General features: G+C 40.6%; 1 protein-coding gene across 1 annotated transcript in view; it reads right to left on the reverse strand.

The window, feature by feature from the left end:
- LOC109526826 (solute carrier family 45 member 3) overlaps positions 1-13,682 on the reverse strand; it is a 45,780-nt gene extending 32,098 nt beyond the window's left edge. Inside the window, exon 1 of the mRNA XM_019888373.1 lies at positions 13,532-13,682. The gene's annotated coding sequence lies outside the window, so the exon portion shown is untranslated. The remainder of the gene's footprint in view (positions 1-13,531) is intronic.

Below are 13,682 nucleotides of genomic sequence, written 5' to 3' on the forward strand. Positions count from 1 at the left end.
TATATATATATATATATTAAAAACAATTTTCTTACTTCACAGATTTCTCCAATAGCGGGTTAATTTTGTTAACCTCTGTAGTGTGGGACTAGATAGTGATAAGAGGATATTCGGACACAGCCAGTGTTTTCAATGGAAAAAAATAGAGTAACAAGTTGTCAGCCCCAGTGGCAACGCAAGATGGCTGGCCTCTGGCTTCCGGGGCAAAGGGTCTATTGATAGTCCATTCATATACAAGACCATAATGCTGTCTCGCTGAGGCTGCGTGTCACACGCTCGCTTGCTCCCTCAATCTCTCCCTCACTCCATCGGCAAAATGACTGCCATTGGCTGGCTTGGACAGTGGACAGCACACACACGGGAAATCCACTTCCGTGTTAGCTAGAGATGCGAACAAGGTTACAAGACACAGCCATGTGCTGTCAAGTAGATATGCTACACATATATTGCATTTTAGAACATTACGTTGCTATATTTACAATTTCACAATTACCAGTGGATAAAATAGCGAAGCTTGTAGCAAAAGTGTCTTACATGCATCTGTCTTTTTTGGGGGGGAATACATGGCATTGGAGTAATCCAAAAAGTAAGTAAAAGTAATCAATTTACATTACTTGAATACTATGCTACTTGGATTACATTACTAATCACAATTTTTTTAAACAGGTAGCGTATCAAAATAGATTTTTTAGAGTCCCCCTTCAAGCTTGGAGAAAACCACCTTAAAGCAAAACTTCACCAACTTGTGATGATCTAATATCTGTGAGCTTGCTCACCTTTGACTGAGGCCAGCAACATTTTAGGGAGTTGTCAGTTATTGTGCTGGCCCATGCAAATAATACAACAATGCGCCACACAGCTGAGCCATGGACCCTATTGTGAATCAATCAGGCTGTTAACCTGGCTCCCTGCATAATGTTGCATACGAGGGTTGTTGTGAATGGAGAGGACTGCTGGGAGTTGATTAATGAGTTAATGAGTTTTCATTCAATCACGATCAGGTCCATTTACATGTGGTCAATAAAGCAGTTACGGTCGTTTATTTTTCCTCAACGGATAAATGAAGTCCATAATCTAATTTGGTTAGATCAACAATGTGAATAGTTGGTAGTTAATACTTTTCGGGTACAACGTTTTTTAAAAAAGTTTATTAATATGAGAAGGGTTTTACATGGTATAACAATTGTTTTGTTTTATATGGATATGTATGAGGATATCCTTTCAAAGCAAAGCAGCCATGAAATACATGTTTGAATTACAGGAGATTTTATGTAAACAGATTGTAAACCATAATGTAATGAACTATTGTGAAAAATGATACTCATCACTCATGGGCTCAAGGAAGAAATGATACATACCGCTGTCACTGGATAATCCTCTCCATAGAGAATCAGAGAGCAGTCCTGGCCAAGCTGTTTAGCTTCTGGTTCCACTGTCTGACGATCTTTCTTTATCCTGCTTCGGTCTACATCGACTGTTCCTCCTCTACTGAATCACCTCCTTTTTCTCCATCCCTCCCATTAGTCACTCTTCCTCACTCCTTCCCTCCCTAAGCCTGCAAGGTGGGAATTGCAAAAATCTCAAAAGAACAATCCTTTCTGTTTTTATTTGCAGCAAAAACTATCGTTCCCCAATGCCCAACCCTGACATTTGGTGTGCAAATACAAAACCACACTTGCAACTCAAGTGAAAGTGAGACACCGGAGTCACCTGCGTTTTGTGAAAAGAGCCCATGACAAAGAAGTATACTATAACAACCCCACCCAAAGGCCATACCTCACACTACTCTTTTCACTAGCTTGCATGCTCTATTAGTTTTATAAGGTGCTAGCTGACTAAGTATAATGCTAAACCACCAGCCATGGCATGAGTATATCTCCTCAACTCTCTCACTACGTCCCTTTCCAACTGAGTCTTGGATAAGGTCATACTCTTGAATGATCACTTTTCTGTGGAAAACCTATCTCACCTTACCTAATCTACTTCCTGGTTCACTAGCACTAAGCATATTTGAGGAGACAGGTCGATATGCATATATACAAAGCACACAAAAACTCCCCCTCGAACACATTGCTATCCCTCTTACCTTGGGTCTACCCCATGCCAGTAACCATTAGCAAAGAGTAGCTAGCCCCTTCTAGAAAGGCTTCTAATTTTATAAAATGAACAAGGAAGGAAAATGTGGAGCACAGGGAACTCTGAAAGGGAGGAGGCGGGGTGGGAATAATATTGTTACAATAAGATCAGCTTTAAGGAATCTCCATTAATGGAGTCAAGTGGCCGATCAATATGAAGACGGAGTGCGGGTGAGGAACTGCAGCGGGGGTGGCTTCCTTAGAATTGAAGGAATTCAGAAAATCCCACTTTAGATAAAGGTTGATCATCACCTCTTTGCCTTGCAAGACAAACACTGGCTGATAAATGTCAAATTTGTAACAAGGGCATACCGACAAATGTCCTTGGTTAGGGAAAAAAAATTACAAAAAGCTGATTTTCTCATCACTGGAGGATTACCGGACCCAAGGAGAAATATTTGTCTTGAACATATGCTAATGTCATGGCGCAGTGAACTAGGAAGAGAAAACAATTACATTTTTGCTAGTTTGGGTTATACGTATAGTGTGAAACCATTTCGACCTGCAATGAATAAGAGATTCCAACAATAACCGAAAATGCCTGTGAATATTGTCAGCCATTCTCAAGGCATTGAATCGCTCGCCAAACTGAACTGTTCTGGATGTCTTCGATGTTTCGCCTCACATCAGCGGAGTCGTCATCAGTTCATGCAAGCCTAGGAGGGAGAGCACGAGCCTGGCAAGCCATTCAATGCTCTGAGAACAGATGGACGTAACCAATTACAGGGGTAATTGATTGTTGAGGATTCTAACATTTGGCTGCAACCGACTGCTGAATCATCTTTCAGCAACTGAGTCAAATGAGTCTCAACTAGTTTGTGGCCTGAAGGAGAACAAGGAATCCATCTAACATCCGAAGTTGGGTCCCATCCTCACTACGGCACAATTTGTCACGGCAGCACTGCCGAATACAACAGATGGAAACAAGAGTTAAGAACATTTACGAAAGGACAGCCTCATCTCTCTTTCGTGAATTGAAGTGTTAAAATAGCCAGATTGGCACACAGGCTAATGAAGTTAGCACAATGTGTTTCTCTCTATTATTCTACCGTTTTTGTATTGGGACTGTCTCTAGTTCATGTTAACATCATATGTGTCACCAAGAACCAGTAAGACATATGGATTTGAGTTTGTTTTCCCTTGCGTGGTGAGGTTTCTATTGTTATCATACTTCTGAATTTTAATTACATGTTCCGGCTTAAACACATGCACATTCCGCATTCCAAAAAAACAAGTTTAAATTCCATGGTTCCACAAACATGTGTTCTCCAGAAACTGCCAAACGCAACACTACCCACTATAAGCTATGACACACTGCTCTCTGTTTTGATAAAAACCAAGAAACTCTGGTGTGGGCCAGAAATAGAGCAAAAGGGCGGCTTCTTAAAGCATGACAGCAAATAGCCATTTTAAGCTGAAATGTCAACCGCATTATACTAAACAACAATGACTGCATTGGAGGAATCAATCACTCATCATGTGCTTCCACAACAAACTAACGTTTAAGTAAACACGTGACACAGATGCTTAAAAAATACAGCGAGCATACATTGCCATAAGCTTGTATCATGTTAAGTAGCAATTCTAAGGTCTGCAGAAAAGTCACATGATCAAATATGACATAATGCGACAAGCGCAGGGTCGTTGTTGTACACGTCGATATAAACTGTAACACGTGGCAGGAATGATCTCATGTTACTTCAGGATTCAACACAACAACCTGGCAAAAAAAAAAAGCCATATATTATCAACAGGGCTTTGTGACTGTAAATTCTGTAATGTTGGATGATTCATTTTGTCCCTATTCTTTTCTTCTTAATTTGCTAATTTCATAATTACGCTAGGAAGGACAAATACATTTTAATCTGCCTATTTGATCAATACAAAAAGCGGAGTGCCAAGCTCAGCCTTCGGGGAGAACAGGAAATATCAAGCATCAATTCGACCAAACAAAAAGCGCCTGCCAGAAAACAAAAAAAACGCAATCAATTCAAATCTTCCTTCCATTTTAATTACGTACCCTGAATTAGGCGTGTATGACACATCGCGCTGCCAAAACGGCTGCAGAAAAAAACATGACAATCGTGCAACACTAATTTGATTGTGGCCGTGTGTACGCACCCCTCAGTTTTCCACACATAAAATACTATGATTCTACAACAGCACCAAGCTTCAAAGTAGCCTCATACACACTTACTGAGATCCTGAGCTTGATCCTTTCACAGTTCAAAAGACAGCTCACATACCATAGTTCTCCCCTCTTACATTCAATAGCATCCATTTTCAGGCCGCGACATGAAAAAGAACCCTTGCAATATGCAGCATTCCCCACAGAACCACTCTTTAAAACAAGACCACAAAAAGTTTGAAACGTCCCCGCTGTCCCCTTTTACTGGTACTTTCCTCCAAGTTTTTAGTTGCAAAAAGAGGCACCTCCCTTTTGGATGCACTTCCACACAAACTTGTGTATCCGGCAGCAACAGACCAGGAGAGTGATTATGCTGTGCAGTGTGCAGGCATCTGGCCGAGTCCTTATCACTATGGAAAAATGCCTCGGGGCAAGCCAGTGTTATCCCTACTCCAGGGCCTATACTTCCTCATCTGGACCTAAACTGCGCCGGGTGCGTTCAAGCAGCGCTTCTCATTGATGAGGGATTACAGAAAAGTGATAGGTTCATCGGCCATCTGTTCGACACCTTTCACATGAAGAGAGCTGGACCGGAGGCTGTTTTTCTTTCAATACCATGCAGCTTCTTCTACACTTCAACCATGTGGGCTCAAGTAAGTGCTGTGAGGGAATGGAATTAGTGAAGGAGAGCAGGGTAGGAGTGAAGCCAAGCACATTCATCATTGGCATTTCAATCACAGTGTGATTATCTGTTTGTGCCTGATTGGGAGCACCGTCTGGTATGGCTAAAGAGGCCGATCCGGGAGTGACAGTCCCTGTTGCAGTGGATGCACCTGAACACACAGTTGGAGGGAGGCGCTTGTTTGTCCTGGCTGTTCTTTCTCCTGGCTCTCTTGTCTTCTGCCGATGCTCTCATCTTCTCCTCCCCACGGCACAGACCACTTGCCAGTTCTTGTTTCCAGTTTGGGCGGTTCTGGGCCAGTGACTCCCATCCCTTCACATCTATCTCAACAGCCTTCAAGTCCCTCTTGCAAACGTCTTTAAAACGAAGCTGTGGGCGGCCCTGTGTTCTCTTTCCAACTGCGAGTTCTCCATAGAGCAGATCTTTGGGGATCCTGCCGTCCTCCATCCTGTGGACGTGGCCGAGCCACCGAAGGCGACGCTGACGGAGGAGGGTGTACATGCTGGGGATGTTGGCACGTTCCAAGACGTCTTTGTTGGTGATGTAGTCGGACCACTTGATACCAAGGATTCGCCTGAGGTTTCGCATGTGGAAGGTGTTGAGCCTCTTTTCTTGGCATGCATACAGGGTCCAGGACTCGCTGCCATACAGTAGGGTGCTGAGAACACAGGCCCTGTAGACTGCCATCCTGGTGTTGGTCGTTAGTTCGCTTAGTAATCACGTGTGACTAGCGTGATAGTATGTCATACAATTAAAAAGAAAAAAAAGTATAGTTATCTCTTGAAATTTTATTTACTTTTTTCTGTTTTTAATAAATGTGTTTTTTTATATCTTGAATTTGTAAAAAAAATATATATATATTTATTTTTCACTCATCAAGGGTTCAGTGAATGTCCATATTAACTGGTTGGGTTCGGTACCTCGAAAAAGGTTATGAACCACTGGTCTAGACATTCAAAGTGGATGTCTCCTCACTCTCGCACCAATTTCACTTGGCTGCAGTCCAAGGAGAAAGTCTCAGTTATTTAAAGCAAATCACACCTCCACAAAGAAAACAAGTTTTATTCATAATTTAAAAAGTAACTCATACAAGTAGCATTTATTTTGCTATTGGGTGCGAAAGGCTACAGTTATGTGCAACGGTGAGGAAATGGTCACCATGTCAAAAACAAGGAAAAAGCTGAGCAACAATTTCACAAAGGTGACATTCCTTCTTGGTGAGGTTGCTGACATTAATTCTTTGCGCTTCGGCCCATTAGCGAAATATGTACGAGGTATTTCTCTTTGGTCCAGCTGGGCTGTAGAGCACTATTACAGGGAGGCTGTTTGGACTTTGACCTTGCAGCTTGGAAGGAGACACCATTTGTGCTCCTCTGCTTCTCGTCAAAGAAAGATTGAGGACAAAAGAAACTGCTAAATATTCATCCCCTCTCCATGCTGGTCGAGAGTTTGGTGGGTGGCCTCATAATATGTGCATGAGAGCAAATTTTCCAGGTGGTGTTTTGCTTTTGATTCATGGTTACTACTCCCCCTCCAGTTGAAACAAATGATCTCACAACTCGTGCAATTATTAGCTCAGCTCAATTTGATTTGCTTCATGAGCAATCAAATTGATCACATTGATTTGCCCATTTAAAGAGCTTATGACAGAAGACAACAAGCAGCTTTGCGCAATTAGATCAGTTAAATTTGACAGTGAGATAACTGAGAAAGCCAACATTGATTTTGTAGAAGTAGAACAGGGGAACGTTTTGAGCGCAGCTCCCCCACGGTCGTACAATATGGAATTCATCTGACACCTGAGAAGAACAATATCTCGCAAGTCACAAAAACGCTTTCATATCAAACCTGAAAGAATTAACTGTTTAACCAAACGCATCATCATTCGTGACTTAAAACCGCACAGCACAGTTGGCAAGGGCTTTATAATGGCAACGGTACTTTGAGCAAAGAATTCTTCTTTATAACAAGGTACAACTGAACGCAGCAAACGAGGGAAAAACATGTCAACCAATTAGTCGACAACATTACTAGAATATCTGAACATGTGCAGCATTGCGGCTTGATTTGTCATTACATTCTGGGGTAGGGGGGAAGAGTGCATTCCCACAAAAACAAGTATCTCTGGTATCTACCGTGTGAACTAAAAAGCCTTGGAGAGATCACATGCCTGTAAATGTTCATGGCTACCCGTGATGCCAGAGCAACTGCAGCAGACAAAACTTTTGACCGAGACAGAGCTCATGATGGCCTCCTCCTGTACTTTACCTTCTTGCCGGTCGGACATAACTTTGATGAACTTCTAAGCCAGCAACAGGAAACCACATTTCCAATTTCATGATGGTTTGATGAGCTCAAAAAGCCAAGGATTCAAAAGGATTCACACCTCCACCCTCCTTCCACTTGAGCAAAAGCATGCATAAATACTCAGGGATGAGCGAGTAATGAAACGCGGTATTGGATTTGGACCGATGCCAGCCTTATTTCAACGTCCTGAATAGTGGCTGCCGATTACCGACCGCCGATCTCTGAAGGCCAAGAAAATCTGATGTTGAATAAGTTCTGCTCCCCACAATTCAACCATGTAATTTGGAGTACAAAAGTGTGTTTTAATCACGCCAAACACCATGGAGAAGGATTGCGCGCACACACGATGGATGAGTGGAGGAGTGCATGTGCCATGCGGTATGTGCGCCCATCTAAGGTGTGGCTTTGCCTTGTTAAAATAAACAGGCAGTTATCTCAGTAAAACAGTTAAAAGATTGTACTTTGCAAAGGAGGCTGCATGACTGATGAAACACCTCGGTGGGTACATAGTTTAGATTCCCTTTCAGTGACATGCTACCTCCTTAACATTGCACATTAGTCACAATGCAGCAAGTTGAAAAATCCTTCCTTTTACCTGTTCCAATAGCAAGAACCTACCGTTCTCTGTCATACTTTTTTATAGTATGAAAATGTAATTACGAGCAATACTATATCTAAAATAGATTTTGTTTTTAATTCAAAAACATTGACACTAATTTACATGCTCGTTGTACATTGATGTATCATCATACGTAAATTGTTTTTTTCATATGTTTGCTTCAAAATGAGACTGAGGGTTGAACAATATGGCCTAACATTCATATCATGGGGTAAATTGTATGCCTTCGCAGTAATTGTACCTATCGCGATACAAATGTAACTGTAAAAAATTCAAATGAAGTATATTGATTAAATATTTAATATATTAAATAATATACTTTTAACCTTATGAGAGCCCCATCCTGGTTACTTAAACCGATATATTTCCGGGTTTGGGGGGTATGCACTTACTGCGTTGCTGTTCGCTACACGATTATTCTCACTGTAGACATTGAATGATGAACCTGTTAATTTGCAGTTCACAGCTGGTTGCACTCCGTTTGAACAGGGCTCCAGCCAGACCTTTGTGAAATGTGAACTGTACACGGAAGCACTTTTGCTGGTGGTTGGCGACACAATATTACCTTACCTTAGTTATGTACTTAGAGAAGAGGACCTGCACACAGAAGGATAATGTTTAGCAGAGTCGCGCCAGCTAGCAAATGCAGCTTGTAGCCTCTGTGCCGCATGTAGTATTCCCCCCCCCCAGTTCGCGAACAGCACCTCGGAGCTAATTGGTGTGCATGTCCTGTCGCGAGTAGCATGCCGTTTCTGATTGGTGAGAATGGTGGGAAGGAGACGCCGTTTGTGTGTGAGATGTTGATACAACGTTGGTCAGTCAGGAGGGCTCCCAAAAAACAAAGCTTTGACCATCACATGATCTTGTTGTCTGGAATTGTGATTTGGCCGCCAAAATGATCAATCGTTGGGCCCTATTGCACGTTGTACACATTCCTTTAAAACAAGTTTTACTACAATAGAATTTGAATGGTATTGTTCCTCTGAATATCGTTATCGTTAATCCATTTTTTTTTCTTTTTTGGAATAGGTAAAAAAAAAAAATTCTATAACAAACAATATCAGCTGATATGAAATACTTATATAGCGATCATTTTTTCATATCGTCCAGCCCTGTTTTCAAACTTCATAGTGTCATAGTATCAGTTGAACCTGTTTATTTTGCAATTCAATTTATTTTGAACTAATACTAAAACTCGCAGAAGTCTTAATTTAATTTTGCACTTTTGTTAACTTATTACAAATGAGTCCTATATTCAGAAAGAGTGTTTTATTTGAACATCCCTAAAAAAAAAAATCATGCTGAAGAGGCCCAATATGAAATGATACTTCAGTAAAGGTTCTTCCTGATTTTTTTTAAACCATTTGCAAAGGGAGAATACAGAGAATACAGTTCCACGTGGAAAGCACAACAAGCCCTCCTCCTCGCAATTTGGTTAAGAACCTAGAAGTGATTAGAACTGCTAAACCTTCAGTCTGCTTAAGTAGCTTGGTGTCCTCTACAGAGTGAGATTATCCCAGTACTTGCTTTGGGCTCGGGGGAGGGGTTATATTTGAGCCCTAAGAGAATACAGCCAGCTGGTCGAGCATTAGCATTTCTCGTATTAACTCCACAGGTGTGTTTTGCGTATTATTTGTTTATTTATTTATTTTTTGTGACACCACCAGACAACTGACAAATATGGTATACATGCTCCTCAGTATGGGACAATAGATCAAAAGTAAGAATAGAATGTCCACCACACAGTCATGCTATTAATATTGATGTTTTGAATGAAGCAGCAAAATTCTTCTTCCACTTGTACGACGGTAAATAATGTTAAATTTAAAAAAAAAAAAAAAATTTAAAAAGACGAAACCCCCCCAAACCAGATTGCCTTTAGCAACCAAGCATCAAGTTGTGAGCTGTTTTATTGTATAGGCAGCTTTTTGTTATAAATCTTATCTATTTGTACGGTGGTTAAAAATGTTACAGAATTGCGTGCACGGTTTGTTTATGTTTCGTGATGGTTCTGCCATTACCACCAGAGAGCTCAGTTTGATTTTGTGAAGCGATCAGAGTTGGCTCTGATCGCTCCACAAAAGGTATTTACTATTCAGAAATAGTAGGAGGCTGATGCGAGTTCACCATATGGGCCAAAGAGGACAATAGAGAAGAGTTCATATTGCCGGCTCAAGTAAAATAACCCGCTTGAGTGGCCCATGGAGAGTGGAAAAGAGTGGGAAGAGGTCTTTGTTAATGGCAGTGCAAATCACGAAAACAATAAATGTCCCTTTGTCACAGGTTACCACATTTGAACCTTTTTGCTTCTCAAGGTAGTGCTGTTTCTAAATGGAAAGGTGCCAATGCAAGACTGGTTTAAGGTTTAATTTAAGGAAAATGTTTCTTTATGAATGTTGGCTTTAGGGAGGTAATTCTATACAGTGAGATGAATCCCTGTAAATGTGTGTGTAATTGCAAACTTTCAACCTGGGTGTTAAATCAGCAAAAGAATAACTCACCCTTTTTTTAGTGATTACTGTAAAGAAAAAAAATAAACACTCTGATTAGTATACAAGACGAACAGGAAATTTGTCGAACCAATACTGACAAAATACATTCAAATACGTCACTCTACAGTTAATACTTGATCACAGGTCATCACATGGCTCTACAGTATATTGATATTGGCAACCTCATTTCTCAGACAGAAAGACAATTAAAATTGCAGCAAAGGTGTTTTCAATTTATCTTGTGTGACTTTTGCAGGGAGCATGTAAAGCAGGCGTGGAGAACAGTAGGCGTGATTTAAATTTTTTCGTTGGTTTCTTTTTTAAAACACCTGAATGACAATTAAGAAAGTCAATAGTTTGACTGATTAGGTCAGAATGCCTTCAGCAGTCTTCCCTCTTCTGCAAACAAAATTTTATGTCAAAGTATTTTTAAGTTGCTGTATGGTGACTAACGTCTTACACCTGACTGGCACAGTGGAAGCTTGGTGTTCATGACTGTTTGTGAACTGAGGTAACATTTGCCATTGAAATGAATGGAAATGCAGTTAATATATCCTAATTTGGCCTGAGAACAAAGTGAATTTACCTTGCTTTAATCTGTGAGTAGTTACAAAAAGAGTACATTTACTACATATGGGAAAACACACTTATGAAGAAATAACTAGTAAATCTTAACCTAATTGGATCTTTCGGTTTTTAGAAAAGCGCTACAAAAAATGTTTCCAGTATTATATTATTACGACAATATGTACAGTATTGCAATAGACACATAATCAATAACAAATGCCTTTGATAAAATGTTTGATTTAAAAAAACAGAACACAAACATTGACCCCAGCATCAGCATCATGTGTGTTGTTGATAGTGCGCAGCTGCCTCCAAACACAAACAAGACACTTTTAAACCAATGAAAAAGATGGAGTTAAACCAATGATGAAGTGCTGAGCCAAACACATTCATGCTGAAACAGTTTATGAACCAAAAATAGGGCATCTTTTGCCACATTACACAATCCCACATTAAAAAAAATAAATACAAAAAAATTGTCGATTCAATTTGAAAAATACGCAGGACTCTCGGTTGCAAACACTGAAGTATTTGTTGAGTATAACCCTGTGTACTTAACGTTGCATTACATTGCAGAAAGCCATTGTATAAGTAGGCTGATGTTCCACCTCCGCATCCATGATCATCCAAATGTGGGGGTAATTGCGTTTGTGACATGGTAAAAGAAGTCTCAAAACCACTTTTATATATAGATTACACACACACACACACACACACACACACACACACACACACACTATTTAGTGTGCATGCCATTTCTTGAATAGTACTGACTCTGTAATTAAGACATGTTGGTGTAATCACGCCACAATAGCTGTCTGTGTCATGAGGCAGGAGTTCCAGCTACGTACAACAAATTCACCCAGTTGTCGAAGTCAGAAATAGCGGTGTTTTATGATTGAATGCGGAAGTTGGTCCCATGTCAACAGGTTGAACTTTCGCCAAACAAAAAAATAAAGTGCTAAACAGTCAGAATGGCTCCAAAGAAGAAGGAAAATTGTGAAAATGGTCAAAACAAATTTGTAGCCAAATATTCTTTCAAATTATAACGTGATATCTCACTTTAAGAATGTTTTCCCTTTTTACCCCTCCTCTGGTAAAGTTTAAAAACAATAATAGCATGCGTTTTTTTTTAAGTTTTTTTGTTTCTTTATAATGGTGTTTTCACTTATTTCTACATTGCATCATTTGTATTTATAAACACACACCGGTTTTAAAAAAGTATAATTATAGTTTTGGGGCTGGAATGGATTAATTGCATTTCCATTCATTTCAATCAGAACCATTACCTCAATTTATAAACATGTCAGGTGAAAAACTGCCTCATGTAACCGATTAAGTTTGTAACTTCCTCTCTATTTTCATCTTTTTTCTGTTTTCAGTTTCTCACCATAGCCAAGTTGTATCACTTACTTGACTATTATTACTGTTATTATTATGACAGCGGGCAGTGTTTGTTTCCAGAAACACCAATGAGACACATGTTATCAATTTTTCAAGCAGTTGTAAAAAGCTGAAATCAATATCGCAATGGTGAGTCAGATGTTTACAAAAGTACAGTTAACTGAAAAAATATTTTGGGAGAAAAGTTATTTTGTGGTTGAAAAAAAACCTCATTGAATCGCATCGCATCATTTCTTTGCATTGTAGTATCAAATGGAATTGAATCGTATTTCGTTGTGTTGGATCAAATTCAGCAGAACCACATCGCATCTTGATGGGGGGCGGGGGGCATTACAATAGCTGCTCAAGTAACTCATGTATCGAATCGTTGGTGAATGCATATCGGCCACAACACAGGGATGCACCACCCTAATTCATCTTTCGTAAGTGACGAAAACGGGTCTAAATCACAACTTCTTGGAAATGTTGCAAGAGCGTTGGTTGAGCAATCGCCTTTCCTATGGATAAAACATTGCGATTGTGAGCATCACATGTTGCAAAAACAGGAGCAACTTTCCAGTCAGGGACCAAAACTCCATCCGTCCCTTCCTCCACTCTTGTTTTCATTCACAACAGCAGAGCTCTGATTAACACGGCGTCAAATGTTACGCACAACTTAAACAAAGGGCTTGCCGTCACATAAGCACTTTTTTTAAGTCAGTGGGCAGATATAATGGCATTATAATACACTTAGCGTGATCAAAATAGTGCGTGGATGAGCGCCAGTCGCACTGACGCAGGCTGTTGGGGAGGGGGGGGGGGGCAAAAAAGCACCACGCCGCTGGACCGAAGCTAACCGATGCATGACACCTTTCTTCCGTAGCTTCAAACCGAAAAACGTCCCCTCTATTTACTACGCGGTAAAAACACACCAACGCTCATCAAATCTCGTGGCGTCGTTTTCGGGCGCGTACAACGTAGCGTGAGTTGATGCCAAATTAGAAATTTCAACTCGCACTTTTGCCAGGTTTCATCGCGGTTAGACGTCGTCCGACAGCCGCGTACAATGAATAAGTTTCATCCAACTTAGCAGCGCTTCGTTTATACGAGCGTCAATTGTGAGAAGGGCGCAGCGTACAATAAAAAGCGAAAACAATCACAGCGGTTGCGAATCAAAGGTAAAATGAATGAGGGAAGGTTAGAAAACGTAACACTCACCTTTACTGACGCTCGGATCGGCTCCGAGAAATCCCTGCAGCGACTTGCTCTTTCCCAGCTCACACACCGATGTTGCTTAACTCCAGGACAGCCAACTAGCCAGCTGTGACTGACAACCACATTCAAAGCGAAGAGAGGGAGAAAGGTACAA

This window comes from Hippocampus comes, unplaced genomic scaffold (genome assembly GCF_001891065.2).
Source record: "Hippocampus comes isolate QL1 unplaced genomic scaffold, H_comes_QL1_v1.1 scaffold112, whole genome shotgun sequence".
NCBI lineage: Eukaryota > Metazoa > Chordata > Actinopteri > Syngnathiformes > Syngnathidae > Hippocampus > Hippocampus comes.